The sequence below is a fragment of the Pinus tabuliformis genome, chromosome 5_1 (assembly GCF_031772625.1).
Source record: "Pinus tabuliformis cultivar Carrire ecotype Pingquan chromosome 5_1, CPIR1, whole genome shotgun sequence".
Lineage (NCBI taxonomy): Eukaryota > Viridiplantae > Streptophyta > Pinopsida > Pinales > Pinaceae > Pinus > Pinus tabuliformis.
The window spans coordinates 627,773,868-627,800,473 of record NC_142305.1 but is presented as its reverse complement, the minus strand read 5'-3'; the positions used below and the strand labels follow the sequence as shown (position 1 = coordinate 627,800,473).

The 26,606-nt window shown below is 35.9% G+C and overlaps 1 long non-coding RNA gene and 1 other non-coding gene across 3 annotated transcripts; both read right to left on the bottom strand.

Moving 5' to 3' along the window:
* Positions 1–16,733: 16,733 nt before the first annotated feature.
* LOC149166510 (uncharacterized) lies at positions 16,734–19,200 on the bottom strand. 2 transcript variants are annotated; one of them, XR_016260880.1, is made up of 3 exons: positions 17,755–19,200; positions 17,297–17,674; positions 16,734–17,187 (listed from the first exon to the last, which is right to left on the bottom strand). It is a non-coding gene; the product is annotated as an uncharacterized LOC149166510 (long non-coding RNA). The 2 variants fall into 2 exon arrangements; XR_016260879.1 differs by having other exon boundaries at positions 17,297–19,200.
* Positions 19,201–19,952: 752 nt separating this feature from the next.
* LOC149166509 (small nucleolar RNA R38) lies at positions 19,953–20,031 on the bottom strand. The gene has a single exon (XR_016261025.1). It is a non-coding gene; the product is annotated as a small nucleolar RNA R38 (small nucleolar RNA).
* Positions 20,032–26,606: the final 6,575 nt, after the last annotated feature.

Below are 26,606 nucleotides of genomic sequence, written 5' to 3'. Positions count from 1 at the left end.
CATCAAAATATTACATAGCATACAGAGAATTGTAACAGAAAAACAAACAGTATAGATATGCTTCTTTGAGAAAATGTACAGACAAACAGTGAATCAAGGCATATTCTTTAAAGCATCTACATATGTAATCTTTCATATTTAATGAAATATTACGGATTTTTCCAGTGGAAAAAATAAAAATAAAAAAAAAAATATATATATATATATATATGTTTTTTCTAAATGTTTTTAATTTTTTTTTGTTAATTTTCTATTTTTACTTACTTAATTATATATATATATATATATTTTCTGAATTTGACTAATTCTATTAATCAAAAATATGGTACAAGAAGATACATTCAAGAGAGACAGAAAACCGACAACCGGCAATGATAGGACTATCAACCTCGGTTCTGGAGAAGAAGTGAAACAAGCAAGAAGCTACAACATATGGCTGGAAGCAAAAGAAGACTGACTTCTACCCAGAATGGGTAGAAGCCTCAACACGAAGTTTTTTCCCTTTCCTTTTTTTGACTTCGACCCAACCGTCATGGGGTGAATGAGCAATAACCACTTGAAGATTGGGGTTCTCCACAGGGGAGCCCTCCTTTTCTGAATCAGAGGAGGACTACGTCGGACCATCAGTGGAAGGGACCACAGGATGAGGGGCTTGATCCATTTCCGCATCACTACTTTCATCTTCAGAGCTGGAGGAATCAGAATCCACGACTGGAGGTGGAGAGCAAGGGGCCCATCATTTGGACTTGGGCTTGGAGAGGTTATCCTTATTCTTTTTTACTGGGCGAGATGGGCAGGTGTTCTGCAAATGCCTTGATTGGTGGCAATGGCGGCAACGGAATGCAATATTTTCGTAATCCAGTGTCTGGGACCAGAAAAAGTCGTTTATCTTGAGATTGATTTGGTCTGGAAGTCCTTTGCTCAAATCTAACTCCACACATACTCTGGCATATGAGTAGAGACCTTTGGATTCCCGCCAGTAGTCTCCCATCATGAAATTGCCCAAGGTGTTGCCTATAGCTCTATAGACACGAGTATGCCATAAGTGGGCAGGTAAGTTTGGAAGCCTGATCCATACAGGTGTCTTGGTAATGACTGCAGTTGCTGGATCAAAATCTGGGAACCAAGGAGTCAAGAAGAGCCCCGCAGTTCCCATGAACCAGGGGCCTTCTTCTAAGGCCTTTTCATAATGCTTACTATTATCAAATAGGACAATGAAGTAACCTTTAGAACAAAAACTGACCTTTCAATGATGAGTCCAGTTTGCATGGATCCATGCATAGAGACCCTGAGATTGCGGCCACAGTCCGTTAAATCTGCAAATGATGGCTCTTTCTACAAATTCTTGAAGTTGGGTTGCAAGATCTTCATGGTTGAGTTCAACAGAGGGAACTCCTTCGATCCTATCAACCAAAAATGGCTTAGGTTTAAGGGCCTTCGGGGGTTTGGGGTTCTCATAGTGTACTACATCTTTGTATGAAAAGGGACGAGCAGAGGATGACTATCCCGCTGCACCTCCTCTCAGACGAAGGGTTACCACCAAAGAGTTGTTCCTAGTAATGCGGTAAGAAGAGAGGGGAAGAAGGTCTTCAAGTTGTTTACCTTGAAAGAGAAGTCTCTGAAGGCCTGAAGGGATCCCGATCCGCCGTTCTAGATCCAGTTTGAGATCCAACACCAGATCTGAAGAACTGACCCATTGCATGATGGTTCTGCCTGTAGGCTGAGAAATTTGGATCTGAAAAGAGTCAATGAAGTGCCTAGACCCAGTGCCAGGGCTTCTTGTGCTTCCAGGAGCAGATCTGCCATGGCAATTTTCCATCCGGGGTGTCAGACCTGCAAGATCATGGCCGATCTGTCTATTGAGAGCCCGATCTGATTGATCTATGGCGGATCTGGGGTTTTTAAACATGATCAGATCCGCGACTTCACTCATAAAAGCAGAAATAGCCGAACCCGCCATTGTGGAAGGCGCCGTATTGAGGGCTTTGATCCATGCAAGAGGCTTCTTATCGCGGAGAAAATCCACGTCTGTCCAGCAAGTTTCGTCAATGCACTGATTCTGCTCCTCTGACTTGTTTATGGAAGTTGTGCACGCAGACGATGTGACCACAACGCGCTTTACAGTTTTGGCCTTTGAGTAAGCCCTCAGAACATTCAGCGTTCCGTTGATTGCTGGCTTCATCACGTCGCGCTCGGGATCGTTGGGGTTGAAGTTGATGGGACTGGCCACATGGAAAACGCCATCACAACGGTCTATGGCAGCATCGAAACTGCCTTCTTCCACCAGATCCGCACTGAAGATTTTGAGCCTCTCCCCAGCGCCCGGAATGTCCAGGAGATGCCGCACCTTCGCTACGTTCCCTGGGTCATGCACAGTAGCGTGGACAGTGTGAGCCCGTTGCAGTAAGAGCTTGACCAGCGAGGAGGCCACAAACCCTATTGCTCCGGTCACACAAAAGGTGGTTTTGCATGTGGGAGTTGCAGAGGCCATTTTCTTTTCTCCGTCTGCAAAACAATATTTATTCTATATATATATATATATATATATATATTTAATTTTGTTTTTTTTCGAAGTTCTTTTATGGTTTATAGGATAAATTTTTTTTAACATTTTTTTTGTCCTTTTTATATTTGTTTTTTTAAGTAATCAACATTTAAAAAGAAGAAAAATAAAACAACTTGAAACAAATTTTATGGTTTACAAGATAATTTTTTTTCCATTTTTTTTAAATATGTTTTTTTACTATTTACTTGTTTATAATTTTTAAGTGTTTTTTAGTTTTTAAATTCTTATCTTTTATAGATTAATTTTGTTTTTTTGTCCTTTTTTATGTATTTGATTTTTTAGTATATATTTTAATTTATGTTTTGTTATTTTTTTTAACTTTTTTTTGCTTTGTGTTTTTTCATTGTTTTAATTTTTTTACTTTTTTATTTCATTTTATGTTTTTATTATTCTTTTGAAATTTAAATGTTTTTTGGGGTCATCGACACTTTTCATTTTGATGGTGTTTTTTGCACAAAATCTTTTACGCCATTATTTCGAAATGTTAAAATCTTAACTTACCCTGGAAAAAAAAAAAAGTGTTATCCCAACATCGACACTTTTCGTTTTGAGGGTGTTTTTTGCATAAAATTTACCATTGAAAAAAAAAATGTTTTTTGAACATCAACACTTTTTATTTTGAGGGTGTTTTTTGGACAATTTTGCACAAAAAAAAATTGGTTTTCACCGCCATGTTTTACCCTAAAAAAAGTGTTATTCCAGCATCAACATTTTTCATTTTTAGCATTGTTTTTTATGTTTTTATAGGGTTTTTTTGCCAAAGTTCCCATTTTGAGTTTATAGTTCTCGTTTCAAAGTTTACATTGTTTGATGTTGGAATACTATTTAGACCCCTTTGATGGATGAGAAAAGAGGCAATATTTTTGAAATATTTAGCAGATTGTATCAATATACTATTTTTGTCTTCTTGAACAATTTATCTCTTCAAAAAAAAAAATACATTTACAAAATTTACCTTTCAATCAAATCTAAATTAAATTTAAAAATGTAAAAATAATAATAATCTTCTTGTAATTCCTCTAATATAATTCTAAGCCACACACCAATTTCCTTGTATGAGACCCCTTTGTTTGTGGGACAAGGGACCCACTTTCATGTAGTGATTAGGTGCACCAATAGTCAAAAATTGTGTCAAAAAGAGAAGCAATTGGTGAGTTTGATCCTAAGAGGACATAAAATGTGACACGTAGCTTAAATAACTAATCACTCACCCACTCATAGATTCAATTCTTTGGTTATCAAATGGAAAGTTGTTTTGTTGCCAAAATGCAAAAGCCTCTTTAAATAAATTCTTGAAAGAGTTATGGGAACCCAAAATCTAACTATCTCTTAAAATTTCACATGGATTGCTTTCATCCTCTAGTCAAAGGAGTATGCATTGAAAATTTTAATTAGAGATGGATGTGGGTTTGTGCTCCTCTCACCTTGAAAAAATGGAGGATGTGCTTTGAACCATGCATGAAGAAGTCTATGATGCAACTACCCAACTTGAATCCTTCACCAATTCCTTTTCATTTAGATGGAGAACATTCGATTAATAAATGTTGACTTGATTTAAATGGTACACATGTGAAGGAAATTAAGGACTTGAGATTCTAGCATGGTTTCTCATTCTCTCTTGTTTGATCATGCAAGACCCAAACATTGGTGGAATCACAAGGGAACTTCGACCATTTCCCAATTTTCCTCTAATATGTTAAGCGGGCCCTATGGTACCTTCATTAAGTTCAATTTTTTTTTTATTTTTTTTTGTGGGCTAAGATGGAACCATTCATATTAAAAACGAGTTAAAGCCTGTACATACATACGAAGGCCTCAACCCGCCCCGAAGGGAAACCGGGTCTGTTGGCCGTCTGAAGTTTTTAATTGCCATCCAAAAACAAAATTTACTGAGTCTACTTATCCATGCTATATAAACTATCCATTCAAAGAAACTATCACTGTTTGCTAGCTGCATTATGAAATATAACAAAAAGAAACATGCTCTTCAGCTTCCTAACTAGGGAGATAATAAACATATCTTGAGAAATCATTCTTCCATTGCACTCGGCTGGTACTTTTCCTCTTTTGCTTCCAGAGTAAGCTTCTTAAGCTGTTGTTGTATCTCATCAAGCTTGCCATCCTGCATCATAAGGGTTATCTGAAGGTTATTCATCTCTTTCTTCAGGTTTGGAATGCCTTGGGCCAGTTCTGCCATCTCCATAGCCACCTGTTCCATGGCTTTTGCTAACAGCCGCTTCATTACCCAATACACATGGAGAGCCTGTTTGTACAAAGACATACGTCCTCTGGTATTTCCCGGGTCTGGCAGCAAATACTCCCAGTCTTCCATTTCAGATTCTGACTGCTCCTGGGTCGCCTCCTCCTCCAAGTGCTGTATTATCCTCCTGATATCTACCTGCGTATCCTTACTGTATGCCCTCTCCGCATACTGAACCTGGTGCTTCATCGTCCTCCTGCCGCGTTTGCTTCCTGCCAGTTGGGGGTTACTCCGTTCCTGATTGCCCGCTTGACGGCATCCTCCTCTTCCTCTGCGACCTCTTCCTCGTACTGCACCGCCTACATTGCCTTCCCTTACCCTGCTTCCCTGTCCAATTGCACTTGAGGGTGATCCCTTCCTTTTATCCTCTTCTCTGCCTCTGATTTCCTTATCTCTGATGTCAACCTTTGCCGGTCGTATATCCTCCACAGTTCTCCCTTTCCCTCTTCCGCTTCTCCTGGTCTGCAATTGACTATCCCGTTCCGAGTCATACATCTCCTCCATGTTAGCCTGAGTTTGTTCCTTTTCTTCCCAGTGTTCCGACTTAATTCCTTCAGTTCGTGAAGGTCCTCCTCCCCTGCTCTCAAAAGTTACAGTCTTCCTCCTTCCGCCCTTAGTGCTCTTACTCTGAATTTTCCTTAAACCAGGAGGTCGACCCCTCTGCTGCTTGCTCTCTGTGTTACCTCCTGCTCTGATTGCCACCTTTTCGCTCTTATCTCCGCTCACCTCGAGGGCATTAACTTCATACCTGCCCTTATGCCTCCACCCGTATCCACTTCCTCTTACCTGCCGCCCTCTCTTGTGCTGCTGCACCGTCTTTCTCTGTCTCCTGCACTCGCCATAATAACCCACTCCTCCTCGGCTTGCCCTTATGCGAGCTGGTCCTTGTCCCATCACCGTTCCGCCATCACCTCCACCACCTCTGGCTTTCAAATTTTCCTTCCTTCTGCTATTTGAAATGATGCCCAGTCTACCTAACGTCTTGTCCATCTGTCGTGATCTCTTAATGCAAGGTGGCTTATAATTGCCTACCCTTGTCCTTTTATTGCCTACCTGTCTCGTCGCATTTGTCACCCCGATCGAGGGTCATTAAGTTCAATTTTGAATGCCTTGCAAATAAATATTTTGTTAACTTGGATGCCTTTCTTTGGAAAGATTATGATATGCATCCTCAACAGAAGTCTCTTAATGTTCGATTTATTGCAAATCTTAACAAGGTCAAAAAGGTGGTATCCTTGTGGGATCATGCCAAAAGGATGAAAGAGGACCAAAAAGTATCCTTAATCAAGCTCAAAAATTTTGAATTCCTTGAGTAAAAAAATGCAAAAGAAAACATGAAGACTATGCAGCAAACATGTGTTAGTTATGGAGCCTAATTATTTTCCTAATTTTGAAGGCTTGTTTTTAGTTGTGTTTGGACCCTAGTTCCTAACGAGGGATGTAGGAGCCCCCCTACTATTGTGACAAGGGGTGCAAGGTGGGCAATGACAACTCTTTGGAGCCCCCTTGTTGGGGCTTCAAGGGTAGCACCCAAAAAGAGAACTTTTTGGAAAATTGCCTTGTAAAATAATTTCAAAGTCAATCTAGACATTCATCATCAAGTAACAAATCTAATAGTAGATGTTGTGTTAATGTTTTTCCCTAAAAGCCAACCCTCTCTTTACGAGGGACGTGTTGCAACTATGTATTATTGAGATAACATTGTAATTGAGAAAGAGAAGAGTAGGTTGCAACAAATGTGTTATAGGTTGCAATCCCTTCATTTTGTTGAAGGGAATAAAAGGAAGGACTAATTATTTCTTCGTGAATGTAACCCAATTTGGGTGAACCACATATATTGGTGTCTCCCTTGTAGTGTTTCATTCTATGTCTTATTTATGCATTCATTCTTATATTATTGCTCTATGATTCTATTCCTAACAAGAAGACAAAATTTCACATAAAAGGAAGCTTAATGGAGACAAAGGCAATGAGCATTAACGTTCGCTTACAGAGAAGATGAAAATACAAATCTTACCATATGGGAAATGAAAACAAAAGATGGATGTAAGACCACAAGACCATAACAGTGAATTTCCTCCCCATCCTATTTATTCTCTTCGTGATACACATTCACATCATCTCAAAGCTTTTCTGAATTTCAATTCTCTAATTAAATATCTTAAATTCATTATTATTTTCTAATTCTTATTTATAAATTAAATTAAAAGTATACTTTTTAAATTGTATAAGTTTCTTTTTAAATTAAATTAAAATTTTAATATTTTATAAGCCACATCAAAATCTTAATTTGAAGACATTCCACCCCACCTATCATATCTTTAGTTATCTTAATTGATTCCTTCCTCCCTTTCCTTTGATTTTGTTTCTCCTTTTTTTTGAAAAAATTTTGACTCATTTTCAATCATTTTTAATAATCAATTCATTTTTTAATAACAACTAATTTCCTCCTCATTCTATTTATTCTCCTCGTGGCACCTATTTACATCATGTCAAAGTTCTTATATCCCTAATGATGAGTGTATTATCCACTCGAAACGTTGGGTAAACTAAATTCTCAAGCAAAATTATTTTCCAAAAATTCATCTTATAATATAAGTTATCAAGATCACTATATTCTTCCTAGCTTTATAGTTGAGCAACTTAATACAAGATTGATGGATGAAATCTCCAAGCCATAATTCCAACAAGTTCTACATAGTTTTTGAAAGGCAAATTCTCAACCATGATGGATGGAGAATATATTTTTTCGAGGGAATTGAGCCATTGAAATTGGGTTTCCTCAAGGTTATTAAAGAGTAAAAAAACATAAAGAAAAAATTTGATTACTTCAACACTACTTAATTTGCGTTCGTTTCAAAGAAACACAATCAAGACGTCTTTTAATGACTTAGGAACGTATCTTTGTGAAATTTTCCTTGAAATGTATCAACTAGAATTAATTCTTCTAACTGATTAAATTACACAGTTTATTTTGTTACGACAAAATAACGAATTAATCACGCTACAATTTATTCACAAACAATAAACATTGCGGAAATAAAATGTTGGAACTTGAGAAATATAGAGCACAAAATAAGTATGACACCGTTATTTTTGGACAATTGTCCCCGTAAAAACCCCCAATGTGGGAAAATTGGTGCACCAAATGAAGGTTTTATTATCATGCAACAGTGAAATTCTGAGTACAATCTGGATGCCAAAACTTGGCGATCCTCAACAAGAACTTTTAGAAAAATTATGAAGGGAAATTCGCCCTCCTCCATAGGCAATCCCGACACGACGCCACTTGGAAAATTGGTTGTCTAAAACCCCTGCATAGGCCCCTGCATAAATGGTGTGCAACCTGTAACTCACACTCTTGGAACATGGCTTTAAGTATGATGTGTTGTCAACTGTTGCTATTGGAAGTGATCCTTCGGCCCTATGGAAATTTTCCCAACCTCTGAACGTTGAACCAACCCCCTACTCAGTGAAATTGATCTGCCACTCTGAAGTTTCCTACGTAATCCCTGTGCAACCTTTAGTGGAATAGCTTTGCCTCTTGTTGTTGCCTCTCCGAAACTAGAAGTCTTCCTTCGAACTCACTATCTCTACCCCTCGCTATCCCTGCATCCCCTCTCTGGCTCGAACTCTTCTTTGTTGAATCACTGCAACTGAGAAGCTCGACTTTTGCCAAGGAACTCAACCTCAAGCGTATTTTGCTCCAACCCCATCGACCTCCTCTTATAATCTCTCGTTGACTCACCAATGGTCATGATTAAATCCTCATCAATGGCTAAAATCATCTCTGAGTTTATCCGTGTGAGTTTCTAGAGAAATCTCACATTTCTCAGTTAATTCCTATTAATTAATGACTTTTCCTAAGTTGGACTTAAGAAAATACTAATTACCAACTAATTAACCTAATTGAGCCATCTCTAAGTGTTTTCAAAACTTTTTCTCCGTTCTGGAGTTCTTGTGTTTCTAAGCCTCACTAACCAATGTCAAGACTAGAACACTTGTCTAATGCTACTCAATCATCAAAAACTAACAATTTTTATGTAATTAATGTCTAAAAGATCAATGCAAAATTCTTGCTTCAAATGGTCAAGAGCTCTCATTTGAAGCTATATCCCTTGAACACTAAGCAAATTCATAATGCAATTGAGTTGGTTGTAAAAGCATTCCATTCAACTAAAACAAAAGCCTCACAACTACAATACAAAATTTGGAGCTTACAAAGGTTTAGCATTGGGTTAACTTGTTTTATCTAATATAATGTTAACTCATTCGTTTTTTTTGTTCAATGAGTCATTTGGATAATATATCACTTACAAAAATTGAACTATTTATTCCTTAAAGGCACCTCTTTCACCTTCCTATAGACAAGCCTATGGTGTCATTCGAGGCAACCCCTCTATGGGGTAAGTGGTGTTATGTATTTAAATTAGACTTGCATTACCTTTAACATTATCCTAGGAGGAGCTCTAAAAATTACGCTAAAGAACTTGCCTCAAATCCTCCCTGAACTAAAAGCTAAAAAAGGTGTTTCCAAGTATCAAGTTTTACAGAACACCAAGTGGTAATTAATTAAATATCTAAGAAGAAAGATGTCTAATCTATTTTTTTGTATTTATTCAAATCTATTTTCCTCATGTCTTCAAATAGCTCAATTCTGATGTTGATGATATCTCGAAATGACTCAATTAATTGTTAAGTATGCTCTTGGAAAAACTATAGGTCATTTATCTACATCAAGCGCTTTTGTTCTATCAATGAACCATCTAGATGTGAATAGTTTGAAGTTTCTTTAGATGGTTATTGATGTCCAATTCCATAGCTACCCCAAAAGAACAACATGTTGACATGTATATCAATATGCCTAGGCATAGCTGCAAAACCTTTCATATGAGAATTCTAAGCTCAATTGTCAAATGGTGTCAAATGGATTTATCTCAAGTGGTTGGGGGAATGATTGTTATCCTCCCAACCCATATCTAATTCACAAGTGGCATGTTAAGCTCAAATCTAATATATTGTTGCATTGACTTCAAGTCTTGTTGTTGAACAAACTTGAGCCTTGAAGAATATCTTACCCTTGCCTATGTGCAAGAAGGTAGAGTGTCTGATTACTAGAGTAGTTACAAACTATAATCTCTTCTTATTAAATAGAATTGCAATTATTTTCTATTAAAAAAACATTATGTTCTTTAAGAAAGAAAATCCAAGAGGTGGCACCATTATTGTCATAGTTGGTCAAAATAATTGCTTAATAATTCCAACATATATTATCAGCCAAGATGTTCATAAACTTCAAGTTGCTACACTATTTGTGCAAAGTTCAAAGGATCGCTAGACTCCTAACCTATGCTACAGGTTGGAAAGGCATTCATTAAAAAATTAAACCTAGGAGATGTATGCTATCTATGGCAACAACATAGCCTTCTCACCTAAGCTACACTCTTTTACTTTGACTAGGCAAGGCATTCATGCAAACAAGGGGAAGTTGCAATATGTATTTAAATCCTTAAGTAAACTACCCCTCTTAACCAAATCAACAATCATAAATGAAAGAAAAGGAAAGGAAAAGCAATGAGAAGGTGGTCATCGAGGTTGCACACAAAGCCCCTACTTGACAAGTTATAATTTTGTGATATTGATTGAACCAAGTAGTTAAAAAACCAAAGGGGTTGCAATGAGTGTCATGGCCCTTCAATGAAGGGCTTCATTCCTACAAACAACACAATTGTGAGCAACAAAAACATTCAATGATCAAAGCAAGAAGTAAATTTTGCAGTCAAGAAAATAACCTATACTTTATGAATTCAAAGAAAGAAAACAAGCTACTATCTATCTATTAGAGTGAAGGAAAATAACTAAGCTATACTACATTATGAAGAAAAGGAATGGGATAGCATGGGCCTAATTAGTGGGCCCTTCCAACCAACACCACATCGCCTACAAAACTACAGGATCACAACCAATTCACACCACCAATAATCTCAAACAAGCATCAAGATTTGCATTGATCCAAAAATAAAATCAAGTTACATAATCAACAATATTTTCCCAAATATCAAGCTTTGAATTACAAGGAATTAACAAACTCCTCTCTGCAATCTACCCTACTACAAATCTACAACTATCCTCCCAATAGCAACCACACTAAAGAACCTCCCCTTAACTTGCTTTATGCTCATATATTTATACAAAAGAGAGAGCAGGACTAATTGAACTAACTCCTCCAAACTTAAACTACAAAATATTGGACAAGTTTACCAAATATCTTCTTTTATGCATTCTTATTGGATCTTGGTTAAGAACAACCAAAGATATGATTACATAACATCCATTTAACATATAATCATTTGAAAATATTTAAGATTTATTTAGATGACAATTTAACATTTCCCTCAAATTTGGGCATTGTTTATGAATTTGGGCGTTTTGTTGCATTTTGGGTAGATTGGCATTGAAGAACCCAACATTTCCTTCAAGTTGTGCTTTATTTTGGAAAAGGACACTTTTTTTACTCAATTTGTCATTCTGTGAACAAAACCCATGCTCCAAATTTTCATTTTTCCCTCATCTCAAAAATTGTGCCCCCAAATTTGATTGTCGGAAAACTTTTACACATGCAACCCAAGTGTGATAGCATTAAAATAGAAATATATTGCCACCTTAACTACAAAACCCATGTAGTTGAATTCCTAGGAGGTTGATTATAAAATTGGATGGGAGTTACATCAACTAGACTAAACAATTCATCATTAGCATAATCAACTTAAAATTCATTAGAGACTTGGGAATTAATATAAATAAACAATTTTTACCTAGTTATGTGTGTCAAAGTGTTTTGGCTTCAGAGTAAAAATGTATGGTAAGAGGAGCAATGTGGAGTTATAAGGGTAGGGTATGAGTGGTGAAAGGTCAAATGAATTGTTGAAAAATGTGACAAAACAAGAAAGCACAACAATCATCAATGTTATTAGATATTTAACTAGTTGTGTGCCATTGATACCCAATTTGGATCTTCCTTGGTTGAGGCCAAGGGTTGAAATTCAATTTGGATCTCCTTCAATGGAGGACACTATGTCCATAATATAAAGTTAAACTTAATCAATTGTTATTGATGCTAGTGAGTATCTAACAAATTTTATAATAATAATAACCTAATTTTATGGGCACAATCAAACCAAACACCAAATTGGCATATGAGACCCCTTTACTTGTGGGACAAGGGGCCCACCTCCACAACAATTTGACTATTGTTGTCTATTTAGGTGTACATACTCTACCCCCTCTAGACTTCACCTTGACCTCTCACAACAACACATGTTATTAACCACTAGGCCCACTCAAGTTGTATATTAGTGTCCAATTGAAATATTGCACACGCCTAACTTGGGTCTTCTTGGATGAAGCTCGAGTTTGAATCTTGTGCCCAATTTAGATCTCATTAAATAAAACAAAGTTTATTAGAAATGTCATCCAAAATCTTGATAAAGCATCCCCTTCAGAGAGGACCACCATTTCCATAAAAAGAAATAAGAAAAAAAATTGTTCAAGGGACTCACTTAAATGATTATTGTCAATGTTACTATGCATTTTACTAATTTTATGCCATGGATGCTCAATTAAAACCTACAAAGGTATAAAAAATATGCTCTATTTCAATCGTATTTAATGAGGCACACTATCCTACACCATAAGTTTATTAGAGATCAATGTTAAAAAAACATCCAATAGACTTAAAGTCATATCCAATTCACATGTGGCATGTTAAGCTCAAATCCAATATATTGTTGTATTGACTTCAAGCCTTGTTGTTGAACGAACTTGAGCTTTGAATAATATCTAACCCTTGCCTATGTGTAAGAAGGTAGAGTACTTGGTTACGTCTCACTAGTAAAAGCAGAGAAATTAATCATGCCCAGCCCAACCTTACTCCCACATTTAGAGAGGAGATCATCCACCTAGTTCTACTCTCTAAAGATGTGTGAGAAGGAGATTTTCTAGAAGGGTAAGTTCAAGAATTTGATATGTTACATCCAATAGATGAGAAAGGGTGGCGCGCCCAATTTATAATTGTCTTAAAGTCACCCACAACAACCATTTCATCGATGTCCAAACATCTGGCACACATCAACACCCCCCACAATGCTATAAGTTTGGCTTTGTTGTTGGTGCCTACACCATTCCAACAAAAGTGGTAGGACAAACCATACTCTAGGACTATAAAAGCCCCACAACCACAACTCCTTGAATATGATGCCCCGTCAAAGAATCCTATAAGCATTGTTGACCCAATCTCCCTAATTATGCATTGTCTCTTTTATAACCTCGACTACCAAGACTGAATCTCTAGAAAATATGCTACAACCTTGAGGCTTGTCCATTTTGTACATAGAGTTGTAGCATATTCAAAAAATCAAGTCAACATGGGCTTTTTTGGGATAAGGGCCACAAAAGTGGTGTTGAATGAACCAAAGATGTATCACCATCACCTAGTATTTTCTACCATCTCTAATAGGTCTGCTCCCAACAAGTATTTAAATGGATTAATAGCTCGACCAGACAATTGTCCCTAGCGATTCCTTTCAAAACCCCCATCAATTCCTTCATGGAAATATGCCTTTCTAATTGATCGTTGGCCTTAGGGTTCGCCATATTGGTGAATAAGTTAACAAATGCCAACTTCTTGTTGATGTTGGCCCCCTCTTTTTCCTTGCATTGTTCACTAAAAAACCGCACCACCTCTTGTTGACTTTCTTTTTATTAGAAATCCAATTTCCAACTCTATCCTTTATCCGCCAAGTAGTATTAGCTTGTTTTCTTTTTGTTGCCACATTATGAAAAAATCATATTCTTGTCAAAGATACCTATAAAGCCCTCCTCTTCAACCTCCACCCATCATCCTGATGTTTGAATATCTTATCCTTCCTCTTCACTAAAGCTACCATCAATCATTTCGTTGTTGCATCAAAATATAAGTTGGATGATGGGTTATTAAGCTTTTTGACCATAATTTCTATAGAGATAATTCCATTAAAATTTATTTTCCTCTTTTCCCATCTTTTAACAACTTCCTTTAATCTACTCAACTTGAATGGCAATGCCTCAATGCTAGAATGTAAGGGAACCCTGGTCTAGTTGATCCACAATTCACTAACCCACGCCTTAAAAGCTTGTTTCTATAACTATGAATGATTAAACTTAAAGGCGAACACCTTATAAGAATTTCCCCAAACCATTTAAGAAAAATAGGGTTGTGGTTGGAAATATCCAAGTGTATCCAAGACTTCAAGTTCTTGGTCTAGTAGACAAGTTTGATAGGACTATAACCTATCTAATCTCTTAGATATACTCTCCCCCTGTCTATCTGATCGTTTCTCCAAGTCAACCTAAGGGGAGATGCCTTGAAGTCCAAGAGCATTTTTTAGATCAAAAAATTCCTTAAAAGCCCTTATTTACCCAAACCTCATCAACGCCCATTGTAAGGTTAGTATCTCCTACCAAGATAGCATATTGCACATCCAATAAACCAATGGTATCAAGACGTTCCCAAAAAGACCTATTGTCATATGGAGCATAGATGTTCATAATCCTCAACCAATGGCTCAAACCTTCGCAATGCTTGCCAAAATAATGCCAACAAAAGATCTAAAGGTATAAATTGAAAAATATTTGGAATCCCACTTGACCAAATGTCCTTGTGACATTCCAATTGTGATAATGACACATAAATCCCAAACCTAGACAGAGGTCAAATAAATGTGTCTTGGTCTTCTCCTTATCAACCATAGTCTCTTGAAAAAGAACCATTACAAGCTCACAAGGCTCTTTTTGGAGCCAACCCCAAGCTCCTAACATCATTCTATAATAAACTTCAAAGTACTTTATGATATCTCATGTTAAAATAAAAAATTTGATAAAACAAATTAAATTATTATTATTATTTTTATTTTTTTTATATTCAAACTTCTGTGATTCATAATGAATTAAACAAAGTCTTTCAATAGAAATCACATGAGAATTTTTTAGCCGACGTGTCTCGAACCAACAAGTGTGGTTCATCATCAGGCCATGATGAAGAGGCAGACCATAGCAAAGGCTTAAATAGAGAGCAATGTAGAGACATAATTTCAAGTAACAGCTATCTTTGAACAATAATGTTTAAATTATAATATTAACTTACTAATATATTAAAAACAAATATTATTAACAGCTATATTAAACAGTTAATTTCTGAAAAAAATAAAAAAATAAAAAAAAAATAATAATAATAATAAATAAATAATAATATTATTTCATTAATTTATTAAAAATATTAATAAATAACGACTATATTAAACGGCTAGATTTTGAAAAATAATATTCAAACAAATTTATTAAAACCAAATATTACTAGTTTATTTAGATAATAATATTATAACGTTTAATATATTAAAAATATTAATAAATAACAACTATATTAAACAAAATAATATTATTATCTAAATAAACTAGTAATATTTGGTTTTAATAAATTTGTAATGGCTAAATTAAAAACTAGCCTTTTAATATAGCCATTACATATTAATATTTTAATAAATTAATAAACTAATATCATAATTTAAATATTATTTTTCAAAAATATTTAATTTTATTAATTAATTTAAATATTATTTTTCAAAAACTAACCTTTTAATATAACTATTACCTATTAATATTTTTAATAAATTAATGAAATAATATCATTATTTAAATATTTTTTAAAAAACTAGCCATTTGATATTAATCATTACTTACTAATATTTGTTTTTAATATGTTAATAAATTAATATTATAATTTAAACATTATTGTTCAAATATAGTCATGGTTATTTGAAATTAAGTCTCTACATTACTCTATTTAAGCCTTTGTCATGGTCTACCTCTTCCCACAATCTCAGTCTACCTCTTCCCACACTCTCGTTGGTTCCTCCTCCTCTTCCCACACTCTCGAAAGTGTCAACCAAAAAATTCTCTCATGTGATTTCTACCCAAAAGACTTTGTTAAATTATTATTATTTATATGCAAATAAAACATATATACATTTGAAAAAACATGGAACAAAATTCTTATGCATAGAAATTTATTATCACTTTATACCATAAAAATTCTAAATCATTTTACAATACTATGAACGAATATCACATGCCCAAAAAAACATATCCTTCAATTTGTGTATATTATTAAAAATATACTTGAATATTCCATTAAGATTAAATACCTGCCATCCAATAAGTAACTATTGATAATTAAATGAAAAATCTAGAAATCTATGACAAAATAGACATACCTCCTCTTGAAATGCAAGTTTAAATTTTTATAGTGAAAATACATTTGCTCATGTATAAATTTGCTCTTTCAAAAAATTTCTTATTTATGTGATTATTATATTATAAAAATAATAAAGAATTTATATTGATATAATATGTGAAAACTTTTAAGATATATATATATATATATAGTGTTAAACAATCAACCATGTTAAATGGAAAAATAGTTTGTCTACCTGCAAGAGCATGTGTTTCCTCTAAAGAGGTCACAAGTTTAAAACTTGAGGGGTAGAGTATGTATGCTTTCATAGGAGGTCTCATACACTAATTTGGTATCTAGCTTGACCGTGATCTTAAAAATGGATATTAAAATGCTTGTCATCTCAAAAGTGTTTATAAAGTTCAATCAAACTTAAACTTAATCCCAACCTGGAACAGTTCTACACAGTTTTTATTCCCCATACGTGACCTCACCCTCAATCCCTCCCATCCATAAAATTATATTAGCAATTCTTATAACCCCACTAATCAAGTCACGTTCACAATAACTACCAATAGACTAAATCAACATCTTATGATCTACAAATACAAGTTACCAATATACTAAACGTCAACAACATATGAACTACAAATGCTCGCTTAATATAAGATGGTTACTTAATATCTTATGGTATACGGGCGTCATTTCTGAGTTAAATTGCTATTCTCTTACAAGAGAAGTGAGCAATAACATTCTCAGTCTCTTACACGATAAGACAGCGATAACATTCTCCTACGGGGGCAGCAACATTTTCAAAGGGTTCAGACAAAAATAGAGAAGATTTGCGAAACACAGGTCATCAATTGAGAGTTAACGAAGCAAGCACGCTGTGTTAGATTTGGCGCTCACTATACTGAAAGTCTAATGATCCTCAACTCTGAACTACCTTATGTAGCTCAGACAGATAGGACTGCCTTCCCAGGGCACAGATCGACAGCGTTATATCTGGGCACAACGAAAGTGCTCATCTTTCATAATATTCTCCTCGACGGGTGTGACTGATAGTATAAGACCACCGAAGTGTTCTGAAAGCAACTGATTGACATATTGAAGGTATCAGAGTGTTAGGACTTCAACAACCACTATGAACTAAATTCTTAATAAATTTCAAATGCTTGAAGAGCAACAAATTAACATGTCTTACCGCTCTCCTCTTTACTGAAGTCTCTTCCTTTGCTAATGCATTCCGTTTCCAATCCCGTCAGTGTTTGGTCACCAATGTATATTAAAAACGTGGTGATAAGAGTGGGTGTGTAGGACAACCTAATCTTCAACACAAGAGTACAGAAACATAAAATACCCAGACAAAGACATAAGAGTACAAAAGCAACAATTTTTCATTCTAAATCCATTAAATAATACAAACAACGACAGCACAGTCATGGATTTTAAGGCTCAGATCTTCCTATCAAAAAATGATCAGCAAAGTGGGAAACCCACATTATTATGCTTGTCTTTGAAATTGCATCACCGCCCGCATCCAAAAGCAACCTATACCGAAGGTATATAGACCTGTGCCTACCTTTGCTATATAAAATGCAATAAACTTAATGTATAATGAAGAAAGCAACTTACACAGAAGGTATATAGACCTGAGCCTACCTTAGCTATATAAAATGCAATAAACTTGATAGTATAATGAAGATGATAGGAGGGGTGGAATATCTAATAAACACAAAGGTGCAAGGCGCATAATCTATGCCTAGCTTTACAAGACGAAATGAAATAGAATTTGAGAATAAACTAAAGAATGCAATAGAGATCTTGAGAATACAATCAAGAGAATAGCAATGATTGAAAAGTTCTGCTAAGATATATATATATATATATGTTTCTCAAGTTAATAACATCATTGGCCAACCAACCAGAGTGAGTCATTTGTGACTACAGATGTATTACAAGCATTGTCAAAAACCTGTATAAACCTATCAACACCTTGAAATTAATGTAAATACAGGCATAAGTCTAACAAATTTGTAAAAAAAATATGAGTTACATTTTAGCCCTGAGCTTCACCACCTCGTTAACAATATAAATAGAGCCTCAAAATCCCACAACCCTATAAAACCCTAAAATTCAACTAAAAACAATAATACCTCTATCAAAAATTCACAGAAAAACCATCTTTAGAACAGGAATAAATGTATTCACTTCATTCCCAATCTGTGAACTGCATTTTAAGACAAACAACACATCAATAGTCTGTGGTTACATTCGAGCCTTAATCGTCCGAGTCACGTCAATCAACAATGTAAGCATTCCTAGTCCAACATCTGCTTGTCCTTTCTCAGCATCGTCCCATGCCATTATTAATAATTAATGACAGCTATAAATTAGACAAGTCCTTCAACGTCATTTACACAAGTATAAATGTACTAATAAAAGCATTTCTGCCAGGGATAATTGTTTTCAATTCCTTTACCTAGGCCACAATTTCACCCAGAAAACAATGGAAATTCTGGCCGGGTTTTGAAAAAATTCTGAATAATCCTGGTTACAGCTGTCAAGCTTCAGAATTTTGGGTGCCCCTAGGGTTCTTGATGGTGCTGGATCCATTTCCAGCATCAGGAAAATGATAAAACACTCCCACAATTGGATTTATTGAAAAAAAATCAGAGATTCCAGCAAGAATTTCAGAGTCCAGGCAAAATTGTGGCCTCACTATATGATGAGCAAAACAAATGTGGGTAATGAGCTAAGACCTGTATTTAAAAATAATTACAAAAACAAAAAATAAGAAGGCCTCAGATCGTCCTAGTCAAGGTAATCAACAGTGCAGGAATTCAAAATTGAAAATTCCTACTATGTCCTTTCCTTTCTTTCTCATCATAGGCCAATTCATAACAAACAAGTAAACCACACCAATAAAAGCTTAACCATATATGATGATTAATGACAAGGCTATAATTGCAAATAATTGATATAAAACAAAGAAAACATAGGCTTAACCAGACATTATGAATTGCTGACAAGTTAACCGCATAAGGGGCATAAAACACAAGAAAACAGCAGAGAATGCCAGTACATAATGAAAGGGCTATCTTCAAGACTTAACTAAAAAAGAAAAATGGGCCTCAAACATAGTCGATGCAATCAACAGTGTGCATCGATCTTCACCAACTCAAAAACAAAGAGAAGAAAAATGCCTCAACTTGTCCTAGTCAAGGGCAATCAACAGTGTAGGCATCCCTACTCGGACAAGTCCTTTCTTCCTTGTCATCGTCCAAATCGTCAAAAGGAAGTGTAAACAAGGCTTCCATATATTATGTCCGACAACAAAGCCAAAAAAAACACGCCGACATTAAAGTTTAAAACACGTTACACAAGCAAATAGTAGAAGAAAAATTAACAGATTAACAGATGTGGACACATGTTTTCTCAATTCCTTTCATTCCTATGCCCAAATCCACAAGGTCCTCAAAACCACAATGTTCTCACGGGTCAAAAACATTTATGCAAGGGGAAACCTCATAAAGTAGAAAGAATTCAAAAAGAAAAAATAGCCACAACTTGTCAACATTGTTATTCAGACAGGGTTAGCTTTTTCACAACTTTTTCTTCATCCTCAAAAGCATCTTAAACAAAAAATTAAAACAAATTTGAAGCCATATGCCATGCAATGACAACACCAAAAACACGGATACAGGAAGCAAACACAGAGACCAGCAAGCATTATGCTCGAGAGTTTTGTATATGTATTGAAGCACATAAATATCTACCTTTATTTTGAAAGGCACTGCAATGTCAATCCACTGGAAGGTGACCAACAAAAATGATAGCACAATCCTGTTTGATACAAAAATTGAGTCAGAGATAACCTGTCAACATAGTTATTCAGACAGGGATAACTGTTTTACAAATTTTTCATCATCCTCAAAAGCATCTTAAACAGAATAAAAATGAATCTGAAACTATGTGCCTTATGATGAAAAGGCCAGAAGGAAAAACTTGCAAGCATAGCGCTCAGAGTTTTGTACAGTGATACTTTCTGCATTATCTTCCGCATACGTGCTTTGGAGGGCAGTCCACTCAAAAGGGGTTATCTAAACCCTGACTATAGTTATTTAGTACTAACTTGCTGCGATATCTTGCCTCTAAAAGCATACTTGCTTTGGAGGGCAATCCATCGACCAGAATGAGACTAGGGAACTATCTAAAACTAAAGCCCTTGCAACCAAAGACCTAACACCAGCTCTGCACTACTAACTTGAAATATCTGCCCTTTAAGGCATACTAGCTTTGGATGGCAGTCAACTTGGTCCTCTACATAATTGTCAACATTTTTCTGGCAAAATACTAACTTAGATGTAAAATATACCTTTCCAATTACTACTTTTCATTGCACTTGGAAAAGTGAGGTGCTCAACGGCCTAGGGTTAAGGATATGTATGTCCCTTGTTCATTACATTCATATTACAAACTAAAAATCTAATATATTATACAAATCTCTGATTATATTCACAATTCTTCGTTGCACTTAGAGAAGCGATATACTTACAGCCCAGAATGGACAAATTCTGTGTAAAATTCTTTTCCATTAACAGAAAAATAAAACTGTCTTTACATCTGACATTTCAAAGGCTGACAACAGAATATATATAAGACTGCCTCTTCAACTCCGACTGAGTCACAAGGACTCTATATGTAAATTAACGTTTAGTTTGTTATGAGTTCCTGTTAATTACAGTCTTACTGGGTCAATTAAGTCCCCTGATTGTACACAACAAATACATACGTAGGCTTTTAAGCTTGCCCATCATCAGCAACTTTCCATTTCTATAACATGAAAAACAATACACCTCTTAAGAAATCAATATGGTGAAAATAACAGTTTCCTGTTGTAGTTCCCATCACTGAACTCCTGCTCAGAATGAGGATGTATAAAACTACTAAAATTAAATGAATGACCAAAAAAGAAACCACGCTCTACATTTTCAATTACCAGGGTCAAAAAATACCATATACTACCATAAATGCATCTAAGCTTGAATCTATTGAGTTAAGGGGTCAACGCAAGCAAGGTGCAAACCTCAATGTTTACTAAATAGTACATGATGGTGGAAAAAGGTCAAGGTTTGCACCTCTAGCCACCCACTCGTATTTTTATCAGCCACAAGGCTTAATAGATCCAGGGTTAGAAACATCACATGCTGAGTCTAATTGAATATAGGTTTTCACATTTAATCACCATGATGCTTATAATTTATGGGTACACAGTTTGTTTCCATAAAGAACAAGCATCAGATCAAATAACAATCAAGGAGGCCACGGATCGTCCTGATCAGTATGAACAGGAGTGCAGGAAATTATGCTCAGATACACGCATGCACACATGTAATGGGTTTAGCATCGCTGGCCGACAACCAAGAACTATTCACAGGCATAAATGTCATCGGTACAAATGTAATCAAATATGAATTCCAAAGGCCTCGGATCGTCCTAGTCAGGATGACATAAAAAAACCCTACTCAGACATATGTTCGTCATTGGTATCGCATCAATGACTTACTAATCAGAAGCCTTCTCAGATAGAAGAGTTCCAAAGCAAATTAGGCCTCAGATCGTCCTAGTCAAGATTGTCAGCAAAGCAGGAAACCCTGCTCAGACATATGCTTGTCATTGGTTTTGCATCACTGGCCATTTACACGGATAAATGTACTAAAACAAAAATTGTGAAGGCCTTCAGAACTCTTTATATAAAGACCTCAGATTGTCCTAGTCAGGATGATCAGCAAAGCAGAAATCCCGCTCAGGCATATGCTTGTCATTGGTTTTACATCAATGGCGAGCTAACCAGAACCATTCAAAGATATGAATGTACAAAAACAAAAATGGTGAAGGCCTTTCGAACCCAAAAAAAAAAAAACACACACACACATATATAGTGAGTCAGAATATAGCAGTCAACAACAAACTTCAGATAGGGATAACTGTTTTCAACGATTCTCTTCATTCTCATAGCCTGCAAAACACATTTTGAAATAACATACAAAACGAATCTCCTACATTGGTAGAGTCCAACGCTGTTTAGCTTGACTGAGGCTTCACATATATGTCCCAAAAATGTAAGGACGTCATATGCATCCTACAAACAAACCAAAAACCCCAAAACAAGGATCTAGAAAATAGAAAAACAAACCAGAAAACAAACGAACGGTCTAGAAAATGAAAATGAAAAAGGAAAACAAAAGTTAAAAAATAAAATAGCGATCAAAACCACGAACCTGTTTGCTGCGGAGATTGAGTCAGAGATAAACTGTCAACATTGTTATTCAGATAGGGATAACTGTTTCATGGATTCTCGTCATCCTCGTAAGGAACACAAAATAAAAACGATTACGAAACAATATGCAATACAATAAAAACATCAAATGCAGACAGCAGCCAGCATTCTGATCACAGTCGAGAGGCGGAGACCACATATAAGCCCGTCTAAAACCGTCTAAAACCCTAACTGGCCCTTCATTCTAAAACCCTAACGCCGTTATCGAAATAGTTATTCAATATCTGGACTAAAAGCATGCTCACTTTCGAGGACGGTCACATGGAAATGGAATGGAACTAATTATGGTCCGTTACGTCTACGTCTTACTCGTAGAGCTTAGACCTTAGTTGTGAAGAAGAAGCATCAACATGGAGATGTTGTAATTTAGGGGTTTTATACAAAATAATAATACTAGCGATTGTTCTTAAAGGTGTAAAGATACATTGAAGGAATATAAGACCATCTCATCACCAATAAAGCTTTTGTTCAATGGATGCCCATAAGGTTTGCCAAACTTTCCAATGCAAGTCCCATGAGGCACTCTTCATGCCTCGCTATCTATTTTTTTCTGCCACAAGGTGTCGCTAGGGCTGGATTTTTGCCAAGGTGCAAGAGTGATCTCCTTCAAGGTCCTAGAGCTTAGCTACCCATTCCTAGGCCACATAATGAGTCCTCCTACGAGATTTTACTAGTCATAAGTCCTGCCTCTCCAATTTTGAAGAAATTACGAACAACTTCTTCATGTGCTGCCATTTTCTTCTCCTTTTGAATGATGACAAGGTAACAACCCTCGACGTTGGGGATGAAGTCTTCCTTGTAACTTACTTCCCACCCAACAATAGTTAAGTCCCAGACCATACTAGTACCAATGTGGTTATACAACAATATATATTGAGAAAACAACTTTAGAATGTAAATTCAATTACCTTTATGGTTGAAAGAATTGGGATTACAAGATTTTGAAGATTCAATTAACTCTATAGCTAGAATGTCTATAATTTACTTAGTTCCCGATCATAATGCCAAAAGACATGAAATGCTAGATATAGCAATTATCGATATTGGTTCTCAGGGAATTTGTGAGTAGAATCTACTTTCTAACTACTCCAGGGATTTAATCTCTACACGTCGGACCTTAGTAGAGATAGCTAGCATCTGCAATTGCTAAGGCAACGTTACTCTAAAAAAAGCTAAATATAAACTGGCAGGCTAACAGTCCATCTCATAGTGTCATCAACGTCAGGGTGTTATTGGCAAGGGAGTCTAAGTGGGCCCTAGTTTGCACTTTATTATATTCTTTCTCGTATTTTTGGATCCATATCTGCGGCCCCACGAAGCAACTATCATAACACGCGGCAATTCGATGTTCCATGAAGTCAAACTCCCAACTATCGTTGGTGCCTGTCATGGAGCATATCAGAGCTTTGCTGAGACACAATTAGGTAGCAAAGGAACTCATCAAAGACGCAATTAGGTAGCAGAGTCAGAAAGACAACGCTAGCAAAGGAACTCATCAACAAGAAGAGTTTATCTTTCGATAGAACCTGCTTTCTATTTGATGTGAGTGAAACTGTAGCTGGTAGCTCTTTACATTTCTTACAGAGTAAGCTTCTTGAGGACTTGACAAACATGAATATTCAAATAGAGAGCGTTACTCAAGGCATAGAGTTGTCTCATATGATTACTCTGCCTTTGTAATTTTAGATAATGTAGATGATGTTCATCAGTTAAAGGCACTTCTGCCGGTTCAAAATTTTCTCCCTCACGAGAGCTTAATATTGATTACAACTCGGTCCAAAGATGTTCTTACAGACTTCGGAGTTGAACAGTCATCAATTTATAACCTGACCGACCTTAATTGGCAACAATCCCAAGAGCTTTTCTATCATAATGCCTTCAACAAGGTCGATCCACTCCCATAATTTGAAGATATTGTAGATGAGTTTGTAATAGCCTTAAATGGTTTGCCTTCTGAATTAGAAAGCTATGGGAGAGATCTCAGTGGGAAGCTTGACAAATCTCACTGGGAGAACATATTGGAAGAACTTAAAAAACAAGTCTTCACTATAACATCCAAAAGGCCAGATATTGGTGTGGTTTGCATAGAAAAGTAAGAGGTTTGGAAAAAAAAGTTTCATTGCAGCAGCAGAGTAAAGGTTCTCAGGTCGTGGGGGTCATTGGGTCAGGTGGAGAAGGTAAGACAACTCTAGTAAAAGAATTCTTCGAAAGGAAGAGTTCATATTATGGAAAATCCTGCATTTTATATGATGTAGGTACGCGCCCTTTATTCTCCTTGTTGAGCGAACTTCTTAAAGGCTTGAATCAATTTATCAAGTGATATCATCCTTTGCTTGCGATATATTAGTTTTTTTATAGCTTTATATCGATCTGATATAGTATATTTTACTGTGGTTGCAGCTCACTGAAGAATTGCCAATACCAAGCAGTGATGAAGAACCAGATGAAGTGCTTATTGTTGATTCTGAGGATGAACTCAGTGACTCAAGCATTAAGCAAGAAGATGTAAGTACTTGTTTTTCAAACTTTTTGTAGGAAATGTTATGCATATATGTTGTCAAGTTGTCTATATAAAACTCAAAGTTGGGCTTGGCATAGTTATTCAATTTTATTCCAAAGTCATTCTTTGTCATTGGTAGTTTCCTTGTATTTATCACACAAAAATTATGTGTATGTCGTTGGTGGGTTCTATGCTTGAATTCACTCTTAAATCTAATTTTGTTGTCTCAGCTAGAAGGCTCTGTTGATGAGGAATCTGCAAGGTCTGATGAAGGATATGAAGATTTGGCTCCTTTTGATGAACAAGACGGTGACTATTGGTCAGAGAATTTAGATGGTCAACAAGTTGTAGGTAGTTTAGATGAAAATGGGAAATTCAGTAGTTTTGCCTCTTGACAAAGGGAAGCAACACAGTTTAAATCATGATACTTGTTCCTTTAATATGAATGGTACATGTTTAAAATCGCATATGTTTGGTAAACATATTCTTAATGAGACGTCATTACAATTTGAATGCTTCTCGAGGAGAAGTCTCTCTCTAACATCTACCAGAAAATCAAGATCACGTACTTCACAATGTCGCAGTGTCAACAGTCGATCCCAAAGTGCCCCTGCTTTTGAAAATATACCTAATCAGTAATCAAAAACGATTTTATAGTAGGTTTCTAGTTGTATGTCTTGAAAATAGATAATCAGGTATGCTCAAGCAAAGTAGTTATATTTGTTGCAATCCATTTGTAAACCAAGTGTAAATGCTCAGGAGTATCTCGAATAACAGTAGTGGTTGTCTCTGATTTCCGTTGAGTTGAACAGTTTTGAGAAGCGTATTTACAACATTTTAACAAAGGTATGCAATATCATTCATCAAATATGTCTATGGGTGAAAGATTAGCCTACATTACATGTGAGAATGATAGCTTTAATGGAGCTCGCTATCAACTTGTACATTCTCTTCATCTATTTCTTATGAGCATCATCAGTGGAACAATTTAAGAATGTCAAGAGTGAATCATAAGTTTTTGACATTTAAAAGATCTTGTTTTGGAATTTGAGTTTGGTTAGTTCAGAGTTCAAATGTAACTCGAGCAACCATGTTTTTGTTGTGGCTTGTAAGGTCTACACCTCCTCTTCCCTCAAAGTAGATCTTATATTAATGCAAAAGTTCTTTTAATTGATCAGATTGGTATGTCTGTTGAAGCCAAATATCTTCTCAAGTAAGGGTGTTATACAGTTGCAACATTTCTAATTGGATCTTCTCCATGACAGCAATTTTTTCTCTGCAATGTGGGTTTGTTGGGCATTTTACAGAAGCATGACTGGCAGAGAAGAATAGCAGCAAGTGTGTCTCTGTGTTTGGCTTGCTATGATGTATTGGTCGCAGATGGAGAATCCAAGGCAACTTTTGAATGGTTTCTTGATGCTGGTGCTAGTAGTGGTTGTGGTTAAGGGGAGCCAACTGGCGATAAATAGGCCCTTATTGATTTTATCAGCAAGGTTCCCCATGGGCGAATGTTGAACGAAAGAAGCAAGCCACACCAGAAGCACGCACCCCCACAACAAGAACACCTTGACAACACCCCCTCAACAAGCACACCTTGACAGTTGAAATTCTTTTGTTTATGTCCATATTATAACACAGTTTCCAGTATCATGGGTTTTTCATGATTTATTT